Source organism: Schistocerca americana, chromosome 5 (genome assembly GCF_021461395.2).
Source record: "Schistocerca americana isolate TAMUIC-IGC-003095 chromosome 5, iqSchAmer2.1, whole genome shotgun sequence".
NCBI classification, from domain to species: domain Eukaryota; kingdom Metazoa; phylum Arthropoda; class Insecta; order Orthoptera; family Acrididae; genus Schistocerca; species Schistocerca americana.
This window is the reverse complement of record NC_060123.1, coordinates 720167570-720182664: the sequence shown is the minus strand read 5'-3', so window position 1 is coordinate 720182664 and position 15095 is coordinate 720167570.

Here is a 15095-nt window from a genome sequence, read left to right as displayed (position 1 = left end):
AGAACTGCTTCGCACTTGTCGACGTTGTCGTTCCAGCCGAGGCTCGCCAGTTCTGAGTGCTGCCTGTAATCGCGAATTTATGTTCGACGATTTCAAGGATGGCTTTGTCAGCCTCGTAGACGGCCAATGTCGTTTTTTGTCTTGCTGGGACATCATTAAGCAGGATGGACCCCAGTATGCGTCCGTGGGTGAGATACGAGTGTATGACACGTACGAGCCCGTCGGGGAAACCGGCACCACTTTCTTATGTGGCCGATGTGTCAGAAATTAATCGCACGTGTTCACATAACTACTGGCCAGTCAGCGCAAATGTGCCGGTAATATTTGTGCGGCTGTGAGATTTTGCGGCCTTATCGGAGACATTACGGCACAACTTGTCTTATTAACATTTTACTTCACTGTGTTCATAAACGACAGGTCAATGAGGTAACACCAACGCGGAAGTATACATAGGGCAATGTTTACATAAGGTTTATTCATAACTACGTATAAAGTCAGTGCATTGCAGGGAATATTTGACTCGAGCACATCTGGGTAACCAAGCATTAGCAATGATCCCCACCAGAACAACAGGTGTTTTTCAACATCGTCCTAGGTTTCAGTTTCTAAGTATAGACCAGTTAAACGTTTACGGCTGTGTTGTTCCTAAATTATAGCTGCTGCCTATTATCAACTTTGCTGATTGTTTGCTCGGTAAAGCACCAATGCATGGTGTACGGGTAGCCGGCACTTGAAGCACTTATCAGAAAGAATTAAAGAACACAGTTCCTCGAGTGGCCATGTAGGAGCATGTGCTGTGTACAAACTTTGGAGAAAGAATGATACTGTTGACAAGGAAGTTAAAAACGAAATTCGTAAAGAAGCGACATTTTCGAAAATGTTTCTTACAAGGTTATCCGATATCATACTTACTCTAGCAAAAAGTTCGTTGGCTTTTAAAGCACATTGAGAGACCTTACGTCACGAGGAAGGATACCATGGCAATTTTCTGACCTTGCCACCCGGTATAATCACACTTTGCGGCAAGTTTTGGATATGCCCAAAGGTAATTATTTTCACATCTAAGAAACTTGTTGAGCATTTTGTTTTTTGTTTATTTTTCCAATTGCTTACATCCGGAATCATTTTTAGAATCATGCCTTTTTGTTTTTGGGATGTGTAAGTTACCTGACGCCAACAAATAAAAATGAAATGATTGAGTACTTAAGGAACAAACTTGAAAATAAGCTGCTATATCAAATTAGAGGATCAATGGTTTTCGCCATCATATTGGACACTATACGGAATATATCGAAGGTAGATCAGCTAAGCATTGTTCTGAGATGTGCAGTAATAACCAGCTCGGAAGATGGACAACCAATCGATATACAAGTAAAAGAATTTTTGTAGGGTTTTATGCACTCATAAAACATGGTGCAGGAGATTTAGTGAAGCTGGTGATCAAATTACTTTATATTCACAAAAATACTGATTTAAAAAAGTGTGTCGGTCAAGGTCATGATGGGATCACTGTGATGAGTGGTGTTGATAATGATGTACGAAAACAGATTAAGAACATTAAGCCAACTGTGGAGTATGTGCCTAATTTGAATTTAGTGGTAAATGATGCCGTTAGCAGTTGTCTCGAAGCAGAGATTTTTTTTTTTTTTTTTTTTTTTTTTTTTTTTTGCAACAATGTAAGACTTACATAATTTTTTCGGGAATAGCATTAACTATTGATATTCACTGGCGAACCAGAAACCACTCTAAAAAATATTTAATGCGACTACGTAGCCTAGTATAGTTAATACGATATATGCAATATAACTTCATTTTTTATCAGAAGGCATCATCAGAAATACTACTGAAGAGTTCCAGTAAAGATGAGTGTAGCGAAGCAGATAGTATTAAAACAAAAGTGCTAACTTTCACGTTCGTATTCCGTTGTGAATTCATGCACAAAATACTGAATGACATGAACTATACATCCAAAATTTTACAAAAGCGCATTATCGATCTGGACGATGCAAGAAGAGTTTTAGCAGATGTTAAAACAAAATTGATATTTTATAGAAATGATTTCGAATTATTCAAGTGCAAAGTCAGTGAAACTGCAAAAAAATTTGACACAGAGCCCAATTTTCACGAAAAACGGCAAAAGGAAATTAAAAAGCATTTTGATGAGCTAGCTTCTGACTACCGATTTCGAAACAGGGAAGAAATATTTAAATCACTAGTTTCAGAATTGTACTACACACAATTATAGTTCACTTAAACACACGTTTCACTACCGTGAGTGTAGCCTGCCAAATATTTAATTTCCTAACACCATCATTTTTGCTCAGTGTAGATGAAGCTACTTTAGTATTGTACAAAAATTCCAAAGTAAATATTTGATATAATAGGCTCTCATTTTTCACTTCAGTCTATTAATACTTATTACTTTGTTCTACCTAAATTGGATCCGACGTGGACTGTTCACCAATTATGTAAAAAAATTACAACTAAATACGCAATGCTACAATGCGACATTATGGAAGTGTTTACCGCAGTTTTATTGTTTTAGGCAATGCCTGTCACTTCTGCAACAGCCGAAAGATGATTCAGAAAATTAAAATTATCAAAACTTATTTATGAATGTTATGGGTCAATCTCGGCTCCGACATTTGTCACTCATAGTAGTCGAAAACAAGGCCGGATCAAGTCTAGATTTAACGGTACTTGTTAATGATTTTGCAAAAATCAAGAGAAAGATTATAAAATGAATTTTTGAAATAAATCTCTCTATGAAACTTCCTGGCAGATAAAAACTATGTGCCGGACCGAGACTCGAGCTCGGGACCTTTGCCAGAGCACTTGCCCAATAAAGGCAAAGGTCCAGAGTTCGAGTCTCGGTCTGGCAAGCAGTTTTAATCTGTCGCGAAGTTTCATATCAGCGCACACTCCGTTGCAGAGTGAAAATCTCACTCTTAAAACTGTCTATTTCGGTTTATCGTCTAGTTGTGTTGTTGACTGTAACCTAATACAGCCATGAAAACATGGGCCCTGCCTCCGACCCTTGCTGACAATCACCGATCGGAAATCGCAGCTCTAAACGAAATCAAACCGATCGGTACGGCGCACTGAGCTGACAGCAGACTGTAATAGTTTGGCGAGAGTGCGCTGCCGGCACTGGCAGCAGCACCTCTGTGCCACCACAGACGTGAATATCCTGCCCTCACTGTTCCCAGCGTGCTTCGCGGCACAGGGGCATTTTTTTTTTTTTTTTTTTTTTGGTCGCTGAGCACTACTTCTTTATTGTTTAATTTTTATTAGCTTCTGCCCGCACTTGGTTCGTCTAGTATGGTCCAACATCGAAAATTATCCCACGCATCTTTTCAGCGTATGGAAGCATCTTATGTCCTACCCAGGTCGAACTCCACCCGTGTGCAAAATTTCATCGGAATCCAGGCTGTAGTTGTTGCGCGAAAGTGTAACAAACAATGAAACTTTCACATTTATAATATCGTTATGGAGTGCGATTAAATATTATCTGCTGCCTTACACGTAATAATTTACTCAACAGTAGGTAGGTTTACAGTATTATGCGAAGCAGTGGGCAGTAAGAAGCTGATGACGAAAATGCACGCTGCGGAGACTCTCCAAACGTGCGGGGCGGGGCGATACCTGGCGTGTCAGACAGTGTGAGAGGGCAGGCTGCCACCGAATAGAAAAACTGCGGGAGGTGGCTGCCCAAAAAGCTCAAGGATGTCTGCCCTGGTGACATCAAATGACGGAGGGACTTAAATGGTACAGAGGGTAAAAGTCAGGTGGGGAAGGAAAAGGCGAACTACAACAACTTGCAGATGGGTAGTCAGGGAGATGGTTTGACTATGAATGTCATCCTGTAGGCAGCATCACGCGCCCATGAGATGGAATGCTGACCTCAGGGGGAAAATCAATACGAATTGGGAAGAAATGTGAAAGCTCAAAGCAGTTGCGAGGGGGCAATTTCGTTTCCTGTAGGCAGAGTACAAGGGGGGCGCTGCGCTGCCAAAAGCAGCCACAAATCCCCTTTGTGGGACCAAAGGCCACGAGCAAATCGATTGGACGAGAGTCATGGCGAGGAAGAGATTGGGGGGTCGGGGGGGTTGGGTGTCAGCACGGCAGCTGTCGAATGACAGCCGGTGAAGAGCCGCTACTACAGGGCACAAAAGCAGGAGGATCGTGCTCCATGGGGTCCACAAAAGCATCGACTTGCTTGGGCAGTCAGTCTGTGGAGTCCAGCGCTGAAAAACGGTTGGTGGTACGCAATGGCGACAAGGAGGCTGTCCAGGCTAAGGTATCACGTGGCGAAACCATCCGAGAGGATCTTCAAGTTGGCGAAGGAGAACTTCTTCAAGCCTTTCCGGTTAGAGGAGGACTCAGGTGGTGTTTGGCTGGAGGGACGAAGGAAGTCTCCTGTCCTTTCCGGCCTACCGGTTGTGCAGCTGGTGGCTTTGCCCCTTGAGGCTAGAGTTTGACAGCTCGTTGCACAGCTGAATGGGGGGATGGCGGTGCTGCCCTGACATTGGGCGACTTCACAACCTCAGAGCTGAATTGGAGGTCGCATGTCTGTGTGGCCATGTCCTTCAAGGGTCGAGGGGTAACAAGAAAAGAATTATAAGTGCCAGAAAGGAGAACGCAGGGTTTGTGACTAACCAGTAACTTGCGAGTGACAGGGTAACGCACTTTTTCCTTTACCCGGGACAGCGCACCAATCAAGATATACGGGACAATCCCGAGAGGAGGCGGAATGGCAGCCATTGCAGTCTATACAGTGGGGAGAAGGAGGTGCACAATCGCCCTTGTGTGCATCCCTACCACAGGTTACACATATGGCTGGATGTCTACAAGTCGTTCTAGTGTGGTTGAAACGATGACACTGGTAGTAGCGCATCAGGTTCAGAATGTACGGCGAGACTGTGATAATTTCATACCCTGCTTTGATCTTGGACAGAAGCACCACTCTATCAAAGGTGAGAAAAAGAGTCTGGGTGGGCACTAAGGAGGAATCTACCCTTTTTATTACACGATGGACGGCAATGACACCCTGGTCAGAGAGGTAAGATTGGATTTCGGCCTCAGTTAGACTTTCGAGCACGTGGTGTAAATTACACCACAGAAAGATTTCTAAGTTCTATGAGCCTCGACATAAACAGGGTAGCTGTGGAGAAGCGAGGCAGCAAGCAGTTGCTATGCTTGAGAATCAGATCTCCAAAAGCAAAGTGCCATTCCATAAACGAGAGCAGGATTTCACAGGACAGGCAATCGCATCAACACCTTTGTAAATAATAAACGAATTTACTGTGGCGAAGGACTGGCCGTCTTCAGTACATGAGACCACCAGGAATCGTGGTGCAGCGGGAACAGTCTTTCCAATATTAGCCTCATTACGTTTACTTTTCGTAGACGTTGATTGGGAAGATGATTGGCTCATTGTGAGAAAATTTTCCACGATTGACAGTGTCTTTGAGGTGGGCTCCTTCCAATTGGGGCCCCCCTTCACAAGGGGGCGCACCCACCTAAGAAGATTGTTCACACCTCCCGAACCTCTGTCAGAGGGATCAATTGGCAGTTTGGGGAAGCTTGCAGCTCAGGCAGTCACCCCTCCCTGGGCCTGGCCTGTACCAGGGGGTATGTGTAAAAACCTATCTGTCGACCCAGTGCTGGGAATTACGCGTTACCCAGTCACCTGTTACGAGTCAGATGCGTGGGCCGACCTTCAGGAGTGCACAGGGAGGAAAAAGAAAGAGAGGAACCTCAAACGCCGAAGCGAGGAACGAGAGGAGAAGGAAAACAAAGAAAGGAAAAGGGAGCGAAAAACAAAAGTGAGACTGTTCTTATGTCAGCGATAGACAATGCAGAACATTCCCAATAACACCCCAGACATCTCCCCCAAGGGAGGGAAAAAGAATAGCAAGAGGATAGACATGCAGAAGGGAAGGCAAGAAATGCTGCAAAGGCTGGGGCCCCGTGGTAGCCAAGCACGAACCCGACAAAGAGTGGCGTGCCCCCTGGAGGGGGGGGGGAGGAGGGGGAGGAGTGGGGAGAGGTGATGTAGATGGTGAAAAACAGGCGGAAGAGACATTTGCTGGCTCTCTGCACATAATAAACATTGGTTGACATTGTAAAGTTCAAGTATGATTTGCAATCTTTTATATCATTGACATCGGTATTCATTAAAAAAATAGGAGTGGAACTAACAGTTTTCTCTGTTTTCGAGTTTCCTTGTAAACATCTCTGCAGGCGAGATAAGTTTCTAGTTACTCATTGGTTTACAGCAGTTCCCACCTCGCTAAGGTTCAGGTTTCTAGAGATATAGTTTGTACTCCTTATATTTGGAATTACAGTGTTCAAGACGAATATACAGGGATATTTTATATTGTTTAAACAATAAGGGCATTGTGTGGAATATTTTGTACAGTTTATGTAGAAAGAGACTGACAGCTTTGCGGATGACGCAAGAATATTTAAACAACCTGCAATGTAACTACACTTTTTATTTCGAGTAATACCGCTACACTTGACCACAGAATCTATAAAGATCGTGGCGGGTTCTGGCGCACTTGTGAAACTTCCCAGTCTTCATCGAGCCTTCCTCCCTGGGACAATTACGCGTGCATTTGTGACAATCAAATCTGTAGCAGCAGTTGTCACGGCTAGTTGTCAGGGATCGCTATCAATTGGGAATGTGACGTTGCGATTGGGTTTTTAAAATACTATATAATTCCTAAATTGGTTCTCCCCGCTACTTTCGGGAGGAGGAGGTAAAAGAGGACGAGGCGGAGGAAGGGTGTACTGCGCGATAGGACGGAGGCAGCAGCAAATACCATTGCAAGACAGGGTCCACTGTGGTGTACTGAGGTGCACTTAAGCCTCGCTCCAGTGCGCACCAGCACCTGTGCTGGCTGCGTGCCGCAGATGCAGCGCGGCCGTGTGCAGCGCGCCAGTCCCCTCCTACACTCACTACCAGTGCCGGCGCCCAGATGTCGGCCACGACCACAGCTGCAGGCGGCAGAGCACCAGCCCAGCCACGGAGGGCATCCAGCGATGACTGCAGTGGTGGGTGGCAATTCAGATGTTATCAGTACGTCCAGCGCCAACCCGCAGCAGTGATCGGTGTTGCATCACTCGACTTTCCACGGAGAATACATGCAACACACGTGATCGGAGAGACAGCGCAACCCATACTGTGTATGAGTCCACTATTCAGCAATACAGAGAGCGCCGACACTGGGACCTGCTGTGCGGCTCTGAGGAAGAACCGAATAGCCAGCTGTCCGGAACTCGCCGCTGGCGAGAGCCTTAATACGGAAATGTCCATACGATCTGACCACAGGCTATCTCCGCCAAGCACCCCGGACGCCAAACGATGGCGTCTTAGGGAACCAATCACATATTTATCACTCTTCTTATAATTAAATATTACGGTTGCAACCCACAACTCGCGACATACGACAATGATGGAAGTATCAGAAATACTTCTACCCGACGGCTGTGGTTCTTGAAATATCAGTATCTATATCCTTCTTATGAGTGGAAATAATTTTCCACGTAGAACCCTTCATCCCCTTCATGCCTATCGGTGCGTTCAAATCTAAATTTCCCACGTCAAATCAGTACCTCCCTTACGACCAGACATAGCCAATTTCTTTGCACATGTCTGAACAATGAGTACAGTAACTTTGCAACTGAACATAAACTCTATAAGCCTGCCGATCACAGCTAATGTATTGTACAGTCTTACGCATAAAATCTGACTGCCAGCTCGCCGCCACAGAGACTAAGTCCGAGTCGTTCACTTAAGGTGGCCCGTGGTCTAATGATAGCCGCCACGGTAGCTCAGCGCGATCGCTCAGCGTGCCGGTTGGCCTCTGTAATAAATAACTGAGTGGAGGGATCAACCATCGGACTTGAACAGGATGTCTTGCGACGTCCGCAACGACCAAACACAACGATCAATAACGAACAAAATGAAAAAAAAAAATGTAATCGTTGTGCATTCTGAACTTACAAACGCGTGCTCGCGTCCGAATGTATCTCTCTCTTTTTTTCTTTTTTTCTTTTTTTTTTTTTAAACCGCATTTCGGCCCTCCTCTAAAGTTACGAGTCCTATTGAACATCTGACATAATTCGCTTCACAGTCTACCCACCAGTAATAGCAAGTACTTGCAGAAACAGTTCCGCAGGACAGCTGGTGGCTGCGCCGCGACCACAGTGGCTGACGCTCCAGCTACGGCGTTCGCTCGCGCGGCACCGGCTGCGGGCCAGCCCACCGGCCAGACGCCACCCGCCGCCTGAAATCCGGCGCCGCCCAGGTGAGCGCGGCGCGACGCTGCCAGTGTATGTGTCAGCTGTCATTTTCGAATCTGACGTTCTAGTTATCATCTTGCAGTTAAAGAATGGAGATCACACACTTGATAATCATGAACTACGGTTAAGCGTTGTAAAATTGGGTCGCAAGTGGGGAATGGCATCACATCTGCAACACAATATTTACTTTTGGTATAACAGAGGGGTGAATGCAGAGGAGGCAGCTCTAAGGATTTAAACTGTGTGTAACGCGAGTGCTTTTGGGAAAAATACGCCAAGAAAAGATATTCTTGTTTTAACAAAGATCGTTCTGTCATGAATTAAGGAAGTCTCGACTACTGATACAAGTGATGAATACCATTTAACCATCATGCGACATTTGCATTCAACAGGCAAGGTTCAGAAGTTTAGTGTAGGAGTACTGCACGCTCTGATTCGAAACAACAAAAATCAACAGCGTGACTATTATCGCAGTTTTGCTTGAACGTCATCAGGCCGTTCATTGAGCATTCCTCTGCAATACTGTTGCTGGTGACGAGTTATGATGCCTTTATCGTTAATTTCCTAAGAAGAAATGAAAGGCTGGGTCCTACCAAAAGACCTAAACTCGAGCAAAGAGTGGTGTGAACCTAATATTTTCCATCTGATAGCTCCAAAAGTGTTTTTTGCTCTACGAATTCTTTCCAAAGACTGTGTCCATCACAGCTGGAATTTGTTGCCAACAATTGAGACATCTTTTGGTCGCAGTGCAAGAAAATCGACCGACAAAACTACATCACGTTTGCTACTGCATGATTACGCACTCTTTTGATTTGAGAAACAAAACTATCCAGGAGATTGATAGCGAAGTCATCTCTCAGGCATTCGTTCCTCTGGTCGAATTTTACCTTTCCCGCTCCCGATCGATCAACCGCCAAGGCAACTCATTTCTTGACGAAAATTCTCTTCAAACTACACTGCTTTAATGACATCGTTAGAACCAGTAGGAAAGAAGGGAAATTCGTCTGTAGTTATTCACATCAGATTTGTCTCGTTTGTTGTGGAGTGGTTGGATGAGAGCGCATTTCCTGTCGGCTTGGAGATTTTCACTTCGCCAGATTTCCTGAATGGTCTGTGTGATTTCCTATGGTGTTTGTGGTGCGGCACTTCGGGGCAGTTAAGGAGATCGGAAAAGTAGTATGCCAATTCTTCACAGTTTTCTTTGTGGGTGAGGGTGTTTTTCAATTTTCTTCTTGAAGGTCAAATTTTGTGGTTAGTAACATTTTATTTTGCTTGCGAAAGTTCTGTAGAAATTTCTGCCGTTGTATTTTCCGAAGTTATCCTCAACTGATTTCAGCTTTTTGGTGATGTAGTTGCGTTTGGCTTTTCCGATAGTTCTGTTTGTCTTTTTGCGGATGTCGAGGAAGCGTTATAGGGTTCCTGTCGATTTGTTGCGGTTGTATTGACGATGGCTTGATCGCAGTTTGAGTCCCACCACGAGTGTTTTGCCTTTTTTTAAAAGTGGGATTTATTCTTTGGCTTTTCTGATGATTTAACTGCAGAAGTCAGTCCACTTGTTCGTCGGTCCTTTTTCGCATTCTTCTGTGATACTGGTTTCTTTAATTATGGGTGTGTCGAACTTTTGGATGCAGAGATTTTAGAGGTGAACTCACTCCAGAGAGAATTTCACTTGAAATCGTCTGAGGTAGCGGTCTGAGTCAATGTTCGCGCCTCGTCGGACTTCAGTATCGTGGATGACTCTGTAGTGGGCGTAGCAGATGACAGCGTGGTCGATCTGATATTCACCAAGATGCTGGATCGGGGTTCGCCATGTTTTCTGTTTCTTTCCTAAAGTGGGTGGACGTCATTTTGAGGTTCAATTGTTGGCAAATGTCAATCAGACGTGTGCCGTTTGTGTTAGTGTTTTGGTATGCTGAATTTTTAACGACGATTTTTCTACGGGTTTCTTCTGTCCCAAATTGAGCGTTGAAGTCTCCCATTAGTATTTTCACGTCGTCTTGGTGAATTTTCCTCATGGTTCTTTCTAGTGTGTTCCAGAATTTTTCAACATTTTCGGTTCTTTTCTTATTTTCGATGTTGGTGGGGCATATGCATTGATGAGTGTATATTTTTTATTGGCGCTCTGAATGCGCATAGTCATAAGTCGATTGTTGATGTGTGTGATTTCTTTGACAGAGTTGATGATGGATCTGTGTACGAGAAATGTCATGCCGAAGATTGGTGCGCCTTTCGATACCTTTTGCTGTGTTTTGCACTTGATTCGATAGTTACCGCAATGCAAGGATTCGTTGTCAGTTAGCCATGTTTCTTGACTCTGTCTGTCTGTCGGTCTGTCGATTTCTCATGTGACATTATGTAGTTTTCCTGTTTGGATCCATGTATTGATATTTAGTGTTCCAATTAATGTTTTTTCTGATTGTAGGGAAGTTTACCAGAGATCTCTGATATTCTCTGCTGGACTCCCCAGAATCCGAAAGTCCAGTTGCTGTTTGCCGACGGGAGGGTTGTGTACCACCTGGGGTGAAGTTGAATTTACTTGCACAGTTCATGTTTGCTTGTGTTTCATTGGTTTGGCCTGGATAATTCCAGAACTGGACAGGACAAGAGTAAGTTTGGAACCAAATATTTTCAGCCGAGCTCATTGGGCTCACAGACGCTGACCAGAGTACCGGTGATTTTCACTCAGACGTGTCTGGATTTTGGGTTCGACGGGCTGAGTAGCCGTTGAGGATTGTGTTAGTATTCTGTCCACCCCAAGTATTTGACTTCCTCGGTACCACCCGTATCTGGAATGCTTTCCCGTATTCGCCACCTTGGGAGGCGCCCAATAGAGGATCTAACAACCTCACACGGAATTATTATTATTATTATTATTATTATGGCATCAGCAAATCCGATATGGTGTATCTTCCCACCACTGAAATAGATGTCTATTGTTCGATTCAATATTTGCATCACATAAATATGGGTTATAATTACACTACATTGCTGTTAGGAGACATATTCCTCACTTTTTCTTAGACAGTCGCTACCTGTTACTCCATCAAAGGAATTTATGTGCCCGGCATTGTTGCAATACAGACGTTCAAATTATCAGATTTCTGTAATTTTAGTTCGATACCAGATCGTTCTAATCGGACTTAGCCAGTCTGTCTTAATGCGGATTTCCGACTACGACTCTTACATATGATAGACTCTGTAAGCCATGTTCCTAATCTGACTGTTGAATCTAGATCAGTTATCTATGACAGGGCCTGAATTCTTAAACATTATGAAAAATACTAATAGAATGTGCTTATAATAAATACGTTATTTAAATATAAATATATTAAGTAAAGAGATAACTATTTTCTTACAGAACCACAGCCCCATCCATCAGAGGAGAGCAGTGTAAGATTGGTTTCAGGGCCAATAGAGGATAAAGCTGTTGCCAATTGTTCCACGATCACCACACCTCAACCCGATAGAGAATATGTGGGCAGAAGTAACGAGGTCATTGCCATGTGGGTCCGCAGCTCGTGGTCATGCGGTAGCGTTCTCGCTTCCCACGCCCGGGTTCACGGGTTCGATTCCCGGCGGGGTCAGGGATTTTCTCTGCCTCGTGATGACTGGGTGTTGTGTGCTGTCTTTAGGTTAGTTAGGTTTAAATAGTTCTAAGTTCTAGGGGACTGAAGAAATCACCTTGGCTCTGACTGCAGTGAGCGGACATTACTGCATGCATGTTCTTATAGCAAACAAACGTGAGACTCTACTCACAGGTGCTATGGAGAAATTGGAACGGGTATCAGAATATTAACCAGTGATGAAATGTACACTCTATTTGAATCCCAAGAAAATAGGAACCTTCTGACAAAGTAATGTGAAGTGATATTAAAATTTATGAAACACACAAAAATTAACTGCAGAGCTTTCATGCACGCAGTACTAGCATATAAGGAAATTATGTGTCTTTGAAGCGTGTACTTCATTTCCTCCTCTCATATCAACGCCCTTGTTTTAGTATGACGTGAGAAAATAAGCACATAAATCCGAAGTTTCTGAAAGTATATAAGTCATTTCCTCTTCTCATATCATAGCTTTTGTTTTAATATGAAGTGAAAAAATAAAAAGTTTAGGGTTACGAAGCACGATATGACACCAGATTCTTACCGTAGGACCTGTCGGAAACGCAAAAAGCAGGGCGCTCTCCATTCTTTTGTCCAACAGTCTGAGGCGCCTTGTCACGGTCCGTGCGGCTCGCCCCGTCGGAGTCCTCCCTCGAGCATGTGTGTGTGTGTGCGTGTGTGTTGTCCAAAGCGTAAGTCAGTTTAAGTTAGATTAAGTAGTGTGTGGGCTTAGGGACCGATGACCTCAGCAGTTTGGTCCCATAAGATCTTACCACAAATTTCCAATTTCCAACATTCTGTTTCCTTTCATGCATTATTACAGCTCGCAGATCCTTATTTAAGGACTTGCGGGTATCAAGTTCTTGGTCAGAATGAGCCTTATGTTATTATGATAATTACGGCATGAAAAAAATGCAACAGAGACGAGTTCCCCTAGAGCAGTGAAGATATTTGCACATGTCTGTGTTCAGTAAAGGCTGCCAGCTGCCACAATACAACTGTGACTGCACTTCGGACTTCAATCAGTAAATCGTCAGGAGACGGACGGAAACGTCAAATTAACGTCGCTTTCGGAGTCACATTCAATCCAAAATGAGGTAGCTGTTGTGTTCTAGCCATTACACTTTGACAATTACACTTTGATAAGGGCATGTACGATCTGAATGCCTGCAGCGTCGCCTAGTCCAGATACGACGCCTACATCGCAACCGACAACGCGGCCCATTGCGTACGATGAGGCAGCGAGGAACGTGTCGGGCGCGGACGTTGTTCCGTTCCAGCTGGCGACCCCCGCGGGCCCGGTTCCCGCGAACACGACGACGCAGCCTCCATCGGAACCGTCACCGTACTCGGCAGCAGCGAGCGCGTCTGCACCCCAGCCGTGTGAGGAAGGAGAGCACCAGCAAATCGGTTCGAGCTCGGACACGGAGATGCGAGAGGTGCGTACTGTTTGTCGTGATCCACAGGACACGGACACGCGTTCCCGCAAGCAGAAGTCACCCAAGCGACGAAAGAAGGGGAGGCTGTCTGCAGGAAATGATTCTCGAGATGGCGACACGCTGCAGGTGGATGAGGAAAATCCATCTGCGGCCATGGCTGTGGACGTCACACCAACGGTTCCTGGTTTGCTGCAGGCAACGTCCGCCCAAGGACAAAACCAAGTTGACGATGCTCAGCTCACCGACGAGGCCCCTGGCGATTTTGCTGCTAACACATCGGAAGAACGTCATGCGTCGCCTAACGAACCACATCTCCAGCTTGGTGATTGGGCGTCCGAGATGGAGATGGAAAGAATTATATCAGACTCGAGCGACAACCAGATGCCCGCGGCCGGCGGGTCGTAGGATGGACATCTTGTCTCAGCCGAATTCCTCATGAGTATTCCGATAGCCAAAAGCCCATTGTTCCACTCGATCGCAGCCACGCCACACCGTATTGCCGCGAGGGTTCGGACGATGACGTGCGTCTAGCACTGAAAACTTTCGATGACCCGTCGAGACATGAATAATTACAAAGAATGTTTCAGGAGAAATAGTAAATTTTTATTGAGTACATACAGCTGGGTTCAATGCATTTTTGCTGTCTACACTTCCTTGAAAATCAGCTTCCCGAATTATTGGATAAGGTTCCTTTGGCTACAAGAGTGCGTATGTTCCTCCAACATGACGTGGCTCCTGCACATTCTAGCCGTCAGGTGACACATCATCCAAACCTAACATTTCCCGGAAGATGGATCAGTAGATATGGGCACTTATCTTGACCACCAAGGTCCCCGAACATTATCCCTTTGTATTTTTGTCTGTGGGAATGGTTGAAAGGTGAAGTTTACAAAGAAAAAGTAAACCCAAGAGCCGATTTGATCGTTCATATTACGAATAGTGCAGCACTCATAAAAGAATGCAAAGACAACCTCAGAAGACCTACTCGTGGTGTTATCAAGAAGTGCATTGAAGTTGGTGAGGGAATTTTTGAAAATCAACTTTGAACGTCCTCATTTGCCATGGCTTTGAGTTTGTTAGGGTTACGTACTGACAGCTGTATCTCTGTAGTCTATAAAAAGTAGACACATTTGTATGGAATTTATTACGTAATTCGCCTGTACTGTCACGTGCTAAAATATCTACTGTTCCTTCTGAAACACCCTGCGTATGCATATATGTGTGGTACCTATTCTTCCGGACATGTCCGAAAGAAAACACACCACGAATCAGGGTTCGAACGTGGTCAGGCACAAATTTTCATCTGCCGCCGTAGCTGTATTTTAACGCCCCTTGACAACCAGGACATCCGTCCTTTGATATTTAATTGATTTACATGGCTGTGTGCTAAGTAGAAACAAGGCCCCCGGAGCAGACAACATTCCATTAGAACTACTGACAACCTTGGGAGAGCCAGTCCTGACAAAACTCTACCATCTGGTGAGCAAGATGTGTGAGACAGGCGAAATACCATCAGACTTCAAGAAGAATATAATAATCCCAGTCCCAAAGAAAGCAGGTCTTGACAGATGTTAAAATTACCGAACTATCAGTTTAATAAGTCACAGCTGCAAAATACTAACGAGAATTCTTTACAGACGAATGGGAAAACTGATAGAAGCCGACCTCGGGGAAGATCAGTTTGGATTCCGTAGAAATGATGGAACGCGTGACGCAATACTGACCCTACGACTTATCT